Here is a 14,508-nt window from a genome sequence, read left to right on the forward strand (position 1 = left end):
TGATAGCAAAAATAACAATTTCAAAAGATATATAATAATAGAAATATAAATAGTAGTATTTATGTGTTTTTCTAAATTCATGACCTCTTGTTATTACCTTGACATATCCTTCAACTCTTCTTGGTAAATGCTTTGAATGATGTTGAAATCCAATTTAGCAAACTGAAGAAGTGTAGGATTCAAATTGCGACTTTTTTCATATGTGTTGATGAACCAAAAAGCCTCCCATCTTGGCACCCTCCAATGTAATGGATACTCCAATGAATGATTGATTAAGAGGGATATGTAGCTATCATAATTTCTTTTTACATATTCTTTGAGAATCTTTGAACTATATTTTTTTGCATCATCTAATATAGTTTCTTCTTCTACTAAATAAAATGAGGATTCATATAGTGACAAAATTCCCTCAACGCCAATTGAAGGTTGATGCTCGTTGAAATTGTTTGTTTCTTTGAGAAAGAAATCAAAGACATCTACAACAATAAAAAGAAAAAAGTAATTTAATTAAGGTTTGTTGTAAAATAAATAAATAAAAAAGAGAACATAAACATAAAATAAAGAAGTGTAAGTAAAGAATTCTAATATTAATATTCACTAATATTATTAACTCCATTGAAAAAAACTTTAGTAAAAGAAAAAGAGCACAATATCTTTTGTAATGATCACTGTCTCGTTAAAAACCTTGTCAAGAAAAACTCAATATGAAAAAAACCTAACCAAGAAAAAAAAGAGTACAACCTCTTTCTCTTGTCGACATTATTTAATATCTTGAAATTGACTTATTCTAATCTAATGTACCAATCTTTCAAATGAGGATTTTGAAAGTGACATTGTAAATAAATCTGCCAAATTATCGCTTGAGCGGATCTGTTGGACATCAATTGTTCCTTGATTTTAAAGATCATGTGTAAAGAATAATTTGGGAGAAATATGCTTTGTTCTATCACCTTTGATGTATCCACCCTTAAATTGAGCAATGCATGCTGTATTATCTTCAAAGGAAATAGTTGGAGCTATTTTATGATCAATTAGTCCACATGATGACAGAATATATTGGATTAAACTTATGAGCCAAAAATACTCGCGACTTGTGCTTTATGTATCGCTAGTATTTCAACATGATTAGAGGATGTTGTTACTATCGTCTGTTTTGTGCACTTCCATGATATGGCTGTATCACCATATATAAAAAGGAACCCTATTTGAGATCTTCCTTTGTGTGGATTAGACAAGTATCATGCATCTGCATAGCCAACTAATTATAGCTTGGATTCATATGGATAAAACAAACCCATATCAACTGTTCCATGAAGATATCAAAAATTTTGTTTGATTTCATTCCAATGTCTTCTGGTTGCAGAGGAACAATACCTTGCTAGTAAATTCATAGTAAATGATATATTAGGTTGTGTATTATTAGCAAAATACATTAGTATTCTAATGGCACTAAGATATGATACTTTAAGATCAAGGATATCTTTATTTTATTCTTTAAGACATAATTGATTCTTTTCCACATCCAAAGACCTTACGATCATTGGGGTACTTAATGGATGTCAATTATCTATATAAAATCTCTTCAAGATCTTTTCTGTGTATGTTGTTTGATGAATAAAAATTCATTGTTTGTATGCTCGATCTGCAGGCCGAGACAAAATTTAGTCTTTTCAACATCTTTCATCTCAAACTCTTCTTTTAGAGCTTTTATAATTGTTGGAATCTCTTTAGGGGTTGATGCGTGAGCATCATTAATATCTTTTCTATGTGATTTATATGGCATTCTAATGATTTGTTAGAGGATTTTAGTGGATTATACCCATTGGATGTTACTTTGAGTTGTTGTTGCATTCTATTGATTACAAGTAGCACTCGGGTGAAATTTGGCAGAGTTCAGTAAGAAGAAAACAAAGGAAATTGGTTGCTGCTACCTCGGCGCTAAATGCCCATCCACCGGTGTTTAGTGCCAACACCTTAAAGTCACCATTGGATTCGGGCATGGCGGCGCTAAACGCCCACTCACCGGCGTTTAACGCCAGGGACGTTAAAAAGTGTGCAAGCATTCTGCAAGGGTGGCGCTAAACACCTAGTCACCGGCGTTTAGCGCCAATGGTGTGAAACCAAGTGGGGACGATGCGTGCAAACAAATCAACAAGGCTTTGGAGATTTGATTTTGTAAATCAAATAACAATTAGAAAAGATATATTTAGGTTTTAATTTAAGTTTTAAATAAATTACAATTAGGACTATAAATAGGACAGAAATTCATCCTCGCGAAACTTTTTTTCTCCAAATTTTCATTCGGCAGTTTACAACTTTTTCTTTGGTAGGATTTTCTCTGCACCATGAGCAACTAAACCTGCATCGTTATGGTTAAGAGCTCTATTTACTTTGATGGATTAATAATTATTTATTTTTCTACTCTTAATTAATGCATTGATTCATGTTTAAGAATTGGTTTTGTTCTTCATCCTGCGGATTAATGTGTATTCAAAAATAACTTTAATCTAACTTGAATTCTCCTGAATCTTGGAAAAGCTATATCATTAGAATTACAACTTGAAACAATATTCTCACAATTCCTTAATTATCTAGATTTAATATGGTACGTGATATATAACTGCATCATCTTTGGGTTCTTAGGGTTTGTGTTGTTTATAAGTCAGAAATTGGACGTAATCCTCTAGTACAATTGAATTATCAAGAAACTGATGGTTGGTTGGATTAGAGGAGATTGAATTGCTTGGGAATAGAAATTCAATCACTTGGGGTTTTCCATAAACTTAATCTGTGCATGATCAAGGTAGTTGACATTGAATATTAATCAGATATTTAAACATCTCCAAAGCCTTAATGATGCGTGAGCATCTTCCTTATCTTTTCTTAGTAATTTGCATGTGGATTTGCTATATTATTTTGAGATTTAGGTGTTTTAAGCCACCATGAATACTACTTTGATTTGTTTTGCAATTTGATTTATTACAGGTGGCATTCGGGCGAGTTTGGCAAAATGCATAAAGAATTTGCAGATGTTGTCAACCCTGACCTCTTCACACTCTAACGAGCATAACTTGAGCTACAGAGATCCAATTGACACGATTTTAGCAGCATTGGAAAGATAACTTCCAGAGCTTTCCAAAGATATATAATAATTTATGCTTACTCACTGGATTTGGAGCAAAAAATGGCACCAAACTCCATGCATCTCAAGTATGGCACCACCCAAATGCCATGTTCTCAAGCCAAACGCTCAGCACCTCAGGTTTGGCGCCATGCATGAGTATCTCAAGCCAAACTCCATGAATTTCAAGTATGGTGCCACACTCAAGCTCCAAGACAAACTCGAAAACCTCCAAGTATGGTGCCATGCACATCCCATGAGCTCAAGTTAGGCGCCACTCCTCCCTAGTATGGCGCCACCATTTGCACGCCAGGTGGTCCCGCATGTATTTAAATTTTATTTTAATTATTTTTAATTAGAAAAAGATATTAATTAGATTTTTTAATTTAATTTCTGAATCAATTAGGTTAGATATAAAAAGAGAAAATATTCAGCCCTTGGAGGCTCTCTCTCTTCTCTTTTCCTATTCCGCACTTTACATTTTTCTCTGCTAGGGTTTTCTACACCATGAGCAACTAAACCTCCATTGTTAAGGTTAGGAGCTCTATTTATTTTGATGAATTAATAACTATTATTTTCTACTTCTGATTTATGAATTGATTTATATTCAAAAATCAGTTTCGTTCTTCATCCTACGAATTAGAGTATATTGGAAAATAACACTTTTCTAACTTGAATTCTTGTTGACTCTTGGAAAAGTTATCTCACCTGAATAACAACTTGAAACTGGATTCTCATAACTCTCTAATTATCTGGATTTAACGCGATGCGTGGCATATAATCGTCTTATTTTTTGGTTCTTAGGGTTTTATGTGGCTTATAAACTAGGATTTGAACCTAAACCTTTAATTAGATTAAGTGACCAAGGAATTGGCAGTTGATTGAGTTGGAGGAGGATTAAATTACCAAGGACTTGGACTCTAATCACTTAAAGTTTGCTGTGAATTAAATCTTTGCATAATCAAAGTGGTTAGTAAGAATTGTTAAAACTAAAATCTGAACATCTCCAAAACCTTAACCGTTTTCTCACATTATTTCTCACAACCAATTTACTGTTTGCTTTCTTAAACTTTCTGATTTATTGTTTAATGCAGTTTGAATTCAAAATACTCCTTATTACTTGTTTGACTAAGTGAATCACTCAACTATTGTTGCTTGGTCCATCAATCCTCGTGGGATCGATCCTCACTTACCTAAGGTATTACTTGATACGACCCGGTGCACTTGCCAGTTTAGTTGTGATTTTCAAAATTTGCGTCAAATTTTTGGCGCCGTTATCGGGGATTGATTGTGATTGACAACTACCCATTGTTTAATTACCTATATTAGATAATTTTTCTTTTTCAATTAGTTATCTTTTAGTATTATTTTTTCATTTAAATTTTCTTTTTCTTTTATTCCTTCAGTATTTATATTTCTTTTAAATTTTCCTTTTCTTTTATTTTTTATTTTTTTCTTCGTTAGAACCCCCATTTGTTGTTTACTTTCTTTTTCCTTAATTTTAATTATCCCTTTTTTCAATTTTGTTTCTTTCGTTTACTTTTTATTGTCATCTTTTTACTTTATCAATTGTTTAGTTTAGTTTAATTTTATTTTATTTTCTAGTTGCTTCACCCGGATTCTCTTCACTGTGACGTTGAGGATCCACATTCTTCTTATTTCTTGATTGTTTATGCAGAGGAACAGGAACAAAGAACCTCTTCTTGACTTTGATCCTGATATTGAGAGGACTTTGAGAAGATGTTTACAACAGGTTAGAGCTTACAAAGCCGCTGAAAATCTTAAGGATAATTTTGAGAAGAAATCTGAAGAAGTTACTATGGAGCTGAACAACAACAATGTTGCTATTCCTAATGTTCTTCATGCTCCTAATGTACCTGAGCAACCTAGAATGACACTTGGCTGATACACTGCTCCTAGTTCTACCTTCTATGGCAATAGTATTATTGTACCTCCTGTGACTACTAACAACTTTGAGTTGAAACCTCAACTTATTTCTCTGGTGCAACAAAACTGTCAGTTTCATGGACTTTCGCAGGACCCAAACTTATTCATCTCTAATTTCCTACAAATTTGTAACATGGTGAAGACCGATGGAGTCCATCTTGATGTTTATCGACTGTAGCTCTTTCCGTTTGTTGTACGGGATAGAGCCAAGCAATGTCTTAACACACAATCCAAGGAGAGCTTGGATACATGGAAAAAATTGGTCAATAGATTCCTGACCAAATTCTTTCCACCTCAGAAGTTGACTAAGCTGAGGACTGATGTTCAAACTTTTAGGCAGAGAGAGGGCGAATCTCTCTACGAAGCTTGGGAGAGGTACAAGCTGATGCTCAAAAAATGTCCTCCTGACATGTTTTCAAACTGGATACAGTTACAAATTTTTTATGATGGAGTTACAGAGGCTGCCAAAATGTCTTTAGATAATTCTGCAGGCGGATCTCTTCACATGAAAAAGACTCTTGAGGAGGCGTTTGATTTGATTGAGATGGTTGCTAATAATCAATATCTATATTCTTTTGAGAGGACCTCTGTAAGGAAAGGAGTCTTGGAATTGGATGCTTTAGACACACTTCTTTCTCAGAATAAAGCCATGTCTCGACAGATTAATGCTATTACTCAATACTTGAGTGGATTGCAAGTCTCAGCCATCAATACATAAGATACTTCCTATGACATGAGTGGTAACTTCCCTCAACGTGAGCCTTATGATTATGGTCAATTTTCCTCTAAACAGCTTAATTATGTGGGCAATTCCTCCAAACCCCTAATAATGACCCTTTTTCCAAGACTTATAATCCAGAATGGAGTAATGACCCAAATTTTGAATGGAAAAATTAACCACAGAGGCACCAGAGCTTTAATAACAATTAGGACCATCAGAATAATTTCAATCAAAGTAATTTCAACCACAACAATCCACTATCCAATTCTCAGAAGTCCCCTGACTTGGAATCTATAGTTGTAGAGCTCTCCAAGAGTATTCGTAGCTTCATGCAGAAAACCAGAACTTCACTTAAGAACTTAGAGGTTCAGTTGGGTCAAATAACCACAAAAGTAGCTGAAATTGATTAGAGGTCCACCAATATCTTTCCTAGCAAAACAAGTCCAAATCCAAGAGAGGAGTGCAAGGTTATCACCTTGGTAAATGGACCAGTAACAGGTGAGGAAGCACAAGTTACTCAGAGACCAGTTGAAAAATAAGCTCTGGAGAAGACTGAGGATGCTGTAGTACATGCCCCTCCAAGGCATCCGGATAATCCCTTTCTGGTTGATCTTGAGCAATATCCAATGAAGCCTAAAGCACCTGAGTACAAGCCTAAGATGCCATTATCCTTAGAGGCTTCAAAAGGAGACCAAGGACAAGCAGTTTTCAAAGTTCTTGGAAGTCTTCAGAAAGTTGCAAATCAATATTCCTTTGTTGAGGTTTTGGAGCAAATGCCTCTCTATGTCCTGACCAAGAAGAGGCCTTTAAAGAGAGATGAGACAATGGTCCTGACCAAGGAATGCAGTGCCATAATTCAGAGTAACTTGCCAAGGAAGATGCCAGATCCAGGGAGCTTTCAAATTCCATGTACCATTGGGAGCACAACCTTTGAGAAAGCCTTATGTGATCTGGGTGCAAGCATTAATTTAATGCCCTTGTCAGTGATGAAGAAACTGCAAATCAAAGAAGAACAACCAACAAGAATAGCATTACATATGTCAGATAAATCTTTGAAACATGCACATGGAATAGTGAAGAATGTCTTGGTCAAAGTGAAAAAGTTATTTCTCCCAACAGATTTTGTAATTCTTGACATGGTGGAGGATGAAGACGCCTCTATAACCCTAGAAAGACCATTCCTAGCCACTGGGAGAGCTCTAATTGATATAGAAGAGGGTGAATTAGTGCTGAGGGTGCATGAGGAGCATTTGATCTTGAAGGTTTTTAAACCCATATATCACTCAGGTGAAGAAGGTAATTACATGAAGACTGAGTTCACTAATCCAAATCTCCAAAAACCCCCCTGATGTAAAATAGAGTTTACAGCTCAAGCCTCTTTTGGTGGGAATCAATACAATTCTCCCTAACATCAAACCTAAGTTTGGTGTTAGATATGCGTCATCCACCAAGGAAAGAGTTCCCAAGAAGAAAGTACCAAGGGAATGGAGAAACAAAAAGATCCCCATTGAAGGTTTCTCATCAGGGTTAAAAGTGGTGTTGACTCGAAATCAAGAGTTGTCTTATACAGTAAATAAAATCCTCTCTTTTGAGCATATTGAGCTGATCCATGAGGACACAGGGAGAAGATTCACAGTGGGAGGGGATAAGTTGAAGCATTATGATCAACCTCCACCTTAACAACAATCAACCGTCAAGCTAATGACGTTAAAAAAGTGCTTGTTGGGAGGCAACCCAATCCGAGTATCCTTTTATTTTCTATTTATTTTTATTTTGATTTTATATTTTTGTTTTATTTTATTTTATTTTTATTTACCAGTAGTTTTCCTTGTTTTTTATTTTATTGGCTCATGTAAAGTGTTTAAACTAGGAACATGTTCAATTGGAATGAAAAATAGACACCCTGAATAGAAGTTGGCACGGAGGGGTGGCGCCAAACTCCATGACGTGGTGTTTGGTGCCACAGGAGCGTCAAATTGGAAGATAAATCACGCAAGGGTGGCGCCAAACTCCACGATGTGGCATTTGGCACCACAATATACACATAAGGGAGTTTTATTTTGGGAGGGCCAAACACCCAATCTTGGTGTTTGGCACCAAAAAAAAGGAAAAAAAAGAATTGAACGAAGTGCCTGGCGCCAGATGTTACATTTGGCCGCTGGACACCAGGATGTGTAATTTTTTTTCTTTTTATTATTTTTTTCTTTATTTCTTTTCTTTTTTTTCCTACCTCTATCCCTGTACCCTACCCCTATCACCATACCCCTACCCCCTCCTTTCATTCATATTCTACTTCCTAATTTTTCCTTCCCTTTAACCGTGACCCCATTCCCTTTTCCCTTTTGATTTTTCTTTTTCTTTTCTTTTCCCCTCCCCCTACTGACCTTCCCCTTTCCTATTCTTCCGTTCTTCTTGGTCTATTTTTCTCTTACTTGGAGATGAATAAATTTTTAAGTTTGGTTTTGTCGCTCCGCTAATTTTTTTTTTTATTTTTATCCATGGCAGGAATTGACCTCTTCCCTTGAGCAGATGAGGATGAGCCATGATTGTGGCTGAGCAAAAGCCTCAGTGCCATGAGCTTTTTCAGATGAGACAGGAGAAAGGACGATTGGGAGGACCTTATGGAGCACTACCTGAGTAGAGAGATTACCACCGTGATAACTAAGGTGGTTAAGTTCCCTTTTCCATTCTTATTTTCTTTTCCTTATTATTATGTTATTTTCCTGCTTTCTGTTTGATTTTTAGTGTCCTTTGCATGAGCCTGAGTTTATTTTAGTATTTCAAGTCTAGTTTATTTTAGTTTTATTTCAATTTAAATATGCCTCATGTATCACTATCTGAGGTTGAATTTAAAAAAAGGAAGAGAAAAGTGGTGTAATGCAGGAGTTGTTGAGCTTAAATTTATAATTGTCTTGTCAAATTATATGTGGTGGTATTTATCTGTGATTGTGACTGCATGAAAAGAATAGTGCATGAATGACTCTGGAAACAATGAGACGTTAGTTCATGATAAACAGGAACTTAGAAAAGTTTTATGACCCTTCCAAGAGTTAAACAAGAAATTTATCCTTGAAGCAAAAGAAATAACAAGAAAAGAATAAGAAAAAGCAAGGCTCAAGGCTCTGAGCATTAATGGCTAGGAAGGTTCAATTGATTAAAAGCTCGAAAGAGTTATTTTTCTAGCTATATGCTTGTGGTATGAATGTGTCAAGAAATCTTGAGACAAAACACTTAAATTCAAAGCCAAATGTAATTAAAGAGAAGCCAAAGGCTCTAAGAATCACTGACTGGGAAGAATCTAAAGAAAAATGATCAAAGCTCAAAGAGTTCCCCAGTTAAGTACTTGTAGTGTTTCTGTGTCAATCAAAGCTTGAGACAAAACATTTAGAGTCACGGTTAGGCTCAAAATGCAAAGCACCAAAGAAAAAAGGAAAATGCTATGTTCAAGGATCAATCAGGAGTTAAAAGAGAGAGAGTTTATAACATTATTCAGGTTCTAGTTTTGTATAACATTGATATCACCAAGTTTTCAAGAGACAGAGAGATTCCAAAACTATTCATAATCATAGTGTCATTAACCATATTCAGAGGATAGACATGAGCTTGATTGACATTTTAACTGATGAGCGGATATTTTATATGCTTTTTGGCATCATTTTCATATAGTTTTCATTATGTTTTGTTTAAGTTTTATTATGGTTTCATAAGTTTTACTGTAAAATTCACATTTTTGGATTCTACTTTGAGTTTGTGTATTTTATAGTGATTTCAGGTATTTTCTGGCTGAAATTGAGGAGGTTGAGCAAAAGTCTGATTTAGAGACAGAGAAAGGGCTGCAGATGCTGTCAGGATCTAACCTCCGTGCACTCGAAGGAGCTTTTCTGAAGTTACAGACGTCCAAATGACGCGCTCTCAATGGCTATGGAAAGCGAACATCCAGGGATTTCCAGAAATAGATAGTAGTCCATACTTTGCTTTGGAAATGAAGGCCTAAAATTGGCATTCAATGCCAGCCACCAGCTCTATTCCTGGCGTCCAGCGCCCACATGAGAGCAGCTGGCGTCCAACACCCAAAAGGGAGTCCCAAGCCAGCGTTCAACACCCCTAAGGGGTACTAGCTCATGGGAAAAACTCAAGCTCAGCCCAAACACTCACTAAGTGGGCTCCAGAAGTGGATTTTCACACTACAAGACTAGTTTATCGTATTTCTGTAATTCTTAGTTAGCAGAATAGTATATATATACAAGAGTTCACCCTTGTTAGAGGACTCTTGCCCACCTTTATGTTTTCCATTGTATTTTTGAACAGCATGAGTCACTAACCTCCTAAGGTTAAGGTTAGGAGCTCTACTGAGTTTTATGGATCAATAATATTACCGTTCTAGTTCAATATATCTGATTCTATTCTCTTATGTATTCTCGTTCTTCATCTCATGAATTGAGGGTAACCCGTGACAATCACCCTTGTTCTACATGGGTTCCGTGCGAGTCCTGACCTGGATAGCGTTGAACTAAAGCTAGAGATTGCATTGCGAATTCCAATAGAGTACCTGGGCAACTTTGGATACATGACATAAAATCCCGTTGACCGTGGGTAAGTGAGGTCTCTGTGGCGTTAAGGATAAAGTCAGAGAAGTAGCACTTTCTAATCTACAAAATCTGCCTTGTCTGTGGCACCTTGAGTAGGATCGTGAAGGAAGTGGATTGCTTAGAGCTTCATCTTCTGCTACAGTGAGAAACCTAGAGGTGGCTTGAGGAGAGGACATGAGTTATCTCAACGTGGTGGATTACTGCAGTGGAGGAGGTTAACTTGATGAGAGGACATGAGTTAATCACTTACGGCTGCCATTGAAGGAATCAGAAAGTTATTGAAGTAGACAGTAAGAAAAGTTAATCCAGAAAAATAAAGCATCTCCGAAGCCTCAACCATTCTATCATCATTGATTTCTCATCTACCGAGTAACGTTTTATTTATTTATTCTATTTTATGCATTTTCTGTGACAAACTATAATTTCTATCTGCCTAACTAAGATCTGCAAGATAACCACTACTTGCTCGAACTAACAATCTCTGTGGGATCGACCCTCACTCACCTAAGGTATTAATTGGACAACCCGGTGTACTTTTCGGTCGATCTGTGTGAATTCTGTGGAGCCAGTTTCATGCACCATTAACTCTTAAGCAAACTCACATCTCAAATTTCTATTGTTTAAGTTACTTAAGGACAAGCAACAATTCAAGTTTGGTGTTATGATGCGTGAGCATCTTTCTTATCTTTTCTTAGTAATTTGCATGTGGATTTGCTATGTTATTCTAAGATTTAGGTGTTTTAAGCGACCATGAATACTACTTTGAGTTGTTTTGCAATTTGATTTATTACAGGTGACATACAGGTGAGTTTAGCAAAGTGTACCAAGAATTTGCAGATGCTATCAACCCTGACCTCTTTACACTCCAATAAACATAACTTAAGCTTTAGAAGTCTAATTGACACTATTCTAGTGGTATTGGAAAGCCAACTTCCAAAATTTTTCAACAATATATAATAGAGCAGAAGGTGGCGCCAAATGCCATGATCTCAAGCCAAACGCCCAGCACCTCAAGTTTGGCGCCATGCATGAGTATCTCAAGCCAAACTCCATGAATTTCAAGTATGGCACCACGTTCAAGATCCAAGGCAAACTCCAAAACCTCCCAGTATGGCACCATGCACAACCCATGAGCTCAAGTTAGGCACCACTCCTCCCAAGTATGGCGTCACCATTTGCATACCAGGGTAGTCCCGCATGTTTTTAAATTTTATTTTTTTATTTTTAATTAGAAAAAGATATTAATTAGGTTTTTGAATTTAATTTCTGAATCAATTAGGTTAGATATAAAAAGAGAAAAGATTCATCCCTTGGGGGCTCTCTGTCTTCTCTTCTCCTATTTCGCACTTTACACATTTTTCTGTTAGGATTTTTCACACCATGAGCAACTAAACCTCCATTGTTAAGGTTAGGAGCTTTATTTATTTTGATGGATTAATAACTATATTTTCTACTTCTGATTTATGCATTAATTTATATTCAAGAATCAGTTTCGTTCTTCATCCTACATATTAGAGTATATTGAAAAATAACTCTTTTCTAACTTGAATTCTTGTTGACTCTTGGAAAAGTTACCTTACCTGAACAACAGCTTAAAACTGGATTCTTATAACTCTCTAATTATCTGGATTTAACGCGATACATGACATATAATCGTCTTATTTTTAGGTTCTTAGGGTTTTATGTGGCTTATAAACTAGGATTTGAACCTAAACCCTCTAATTAGAATAAGTGACCAAGGAATTGGTGGTTGATTGAGTTAGACGAGGATTAAATTACCAAGGAATTAGAATCTAATCACTTAAAGTTTGCTGTGAATTAAATCCTTGCATAATCAAAGTGGTTAGTAAGAATTGTTAAAACTAAAATCTGAATATCTCCAAAATTTTAACTGTTTTCTCACATTATTTCTCACAACCAATTTACTATTTGCTTTTTTAAACTTTCTGATTTATTATTTAATGCAATTTGAATTCAAAATACTTCTTTTTGCTTGTCTGACTAAGTGGATCACTCAACTACTGTTGCTTGGTCTATCAATCCTCCTGGGATCAACCTTCACTCACCTGAGGTATTACATGGTACGACCCGGTACACTTGCTGGTTCAGTTGTAGTTTTCAAAATTCACATCACTTAACCATATTCTCATACCGTTTTCTCAACTATTCACTGTTTGCTTTTCTTAATCCACCATCTTTTATGATATTTGATCTTCAAAACTCCTATTTCAACTTGTATAACTAGAACATCAACCATTGCTTGCTTAGTCCATTAATCCTCGTAGAATCGATACTCACTCACCTGAGTTTATTACTTGGTACAACACGGTGCACTTATCGGTAAGTTGTAGTTAGAAAATACTGCACCAAATTATTGGTGCTGTTGCCAAGGATTAACTATGACTGATAACTATCAGTTGCTTAGCTTCCTAGATTAGACTTTTTCTTTGTTTTACTTCTGTTTCTGTCTTTATTTTTTTATTTTTAAATTTTTCCTTCTTTAATTTTTGCCACTTTCATTTTATTTCTTTCCCTTTTATTTTCGTGTGCTTCACTAAGATTCTCTTTACTGTGATGTTGAGAATCTCAATTTTCCTTGTTTCTAGTTATTTATGCAGAAAAACAGGAATCAAGAACCTCTTCTATACGATCCTGAGATTGAAAGAACTCTTCGGAGACAAAGAAAATAAGCTAGAGCTCAGAAAATTTGAGAAATCTTTTGGGAAAAGTCTGAAGAGGAAGCTAAATTCAATATGGCTCAGAATACTGAGAATCTTGTGGTCAATAACCCCAACAATGTTCTGCCAGTCAGGAGAATTCTGGGGTCATATACTAACCCCAATCCTGGAAATTGTGTGGGAAGCATTGTACCACTGGTTGTGCATGCCAACAACTTCGAGTTGAAATATCAACTTATTACTTTAGTCTAGAAGAATTGTTAGTTCAGTGGAAGACCTCAGGAGGAGCCCAACTTATTCATATCTAATTTTTTGAGGATTTGTGAAACGGTCAAGATCAATGGGGTCCCCATTGATATCTGTAGGTTGTTGTTATTCCCTTTTACTGTGAGAGACCGAGTTAGTCAGTGGCTTGAGATACAACCTAAAGAAAGTATAGCAACCTAGGCGAATTTGGTTAGTAAGTTATTAACCAAATTCTTTCTGCCTCAGAGGTTGATTAAGCTAAGGATTGACATTTGGACAGTTTAAAGGTAAGTCTCTCTATGAGGCTTGTGAGAGATACAAAGCTATGGTGAGAAAAGTGCCCTCCGGACATGTTTGCAGATTGGGTATAGTTATAGATTTTCTATGATGGTTTCACTTCAGCTTCGAGACTTTCTCTGAATAACTCCGCAGGAGGTTTTTTATATATGAAGACCATTGATAAGGCCTTGGATTTGATAGAGATGGTGGCCAATAATTAGTACTTGTATTCTTCAGAGAGAACCGTGAAGAAGGGTGTTATGGAATTGGATGCCTTAGATGCTATATATTCTTGCTTAGAATAAAGCTATTTCTTAGCAGATTAATGCTATCACTCAACATTGGGGAGGTATGCAAGTTTCATCTGTTGCTACCTAAGAGCCTTCTTATGACATGAGTGGTGGAGTGTCTCAATTTGGAAGCATTGGTTATGAGCAACCATTTACTGAGCAGGCTAACTACATGGGATATTCTTCAAAACCACCGAATAATGATCCCTTTTCTAAGACATATAACCCGAGATGGAAGAATCACCTAAACTTTGGCCGGAGAAATCAGAATCAGAGGCAGTCCAATTTCAACAATAACAGCTTCCCCAAAATAATTTTAAATCACAAAATCCACCCCCAGCTTCCTAGGATACCTCAGCATTGGAGGCAGCGTTAGCCGAACTCTCCAAAAATACTCACAGTTTCATGCAGGAAACCAGAGCCATAATAAAAAACTTGGAGGTTCAGATGGGACACTTGAGCAAGTAAGTTGCTGAAAGGCCTCCTAACACCTTTCCCAGTGATACAGCTCCAAATCCAAGAGAGGAATGTAAGACCACATATGTGATAAGTGGAAAAGAGGTGGATAATCAACCTTTTGGTAATGAGGGGCAAGTTGAAGAAATTATGAAGGTAGCCAGAGACCTTGAAGAGCCTA

General features: G+C 36.1%; 1 long non-coding RNA gene across 1 annotated transcript in view; it reads right to left on the bottom strand.

Moving 5' to 3' along the window:
* The window catches only part of LOC107613958, a 2,443-nt gene extending 1,971 nt beyond the window's left edge, over window positions 1–472 (bottom strand). The window contains exon 1 of the long non-coding RNA XR_002352763.1: window positions 98–472. This is a non-coding gene — a long non-coding RNA (uncharacterized LOC107613958). The remainder of the gene's footprint in view (window positions 1–97) is intronic.

Source organism: Arachis ipaensis, chromosome B08 (genome assembly GCF_000816755.2).
Source record: "Arachis ipaensis cultivar K30076 chromosome B08, Araip1.1, whole genome shotgun sequence".
Taxonomy (NCBI): Eukaryota; Viridiplantae; Streptophyta; class Magnoliopsida; order Fabales; family Fabaceae; genus Arachis; species Arachis ipaensis.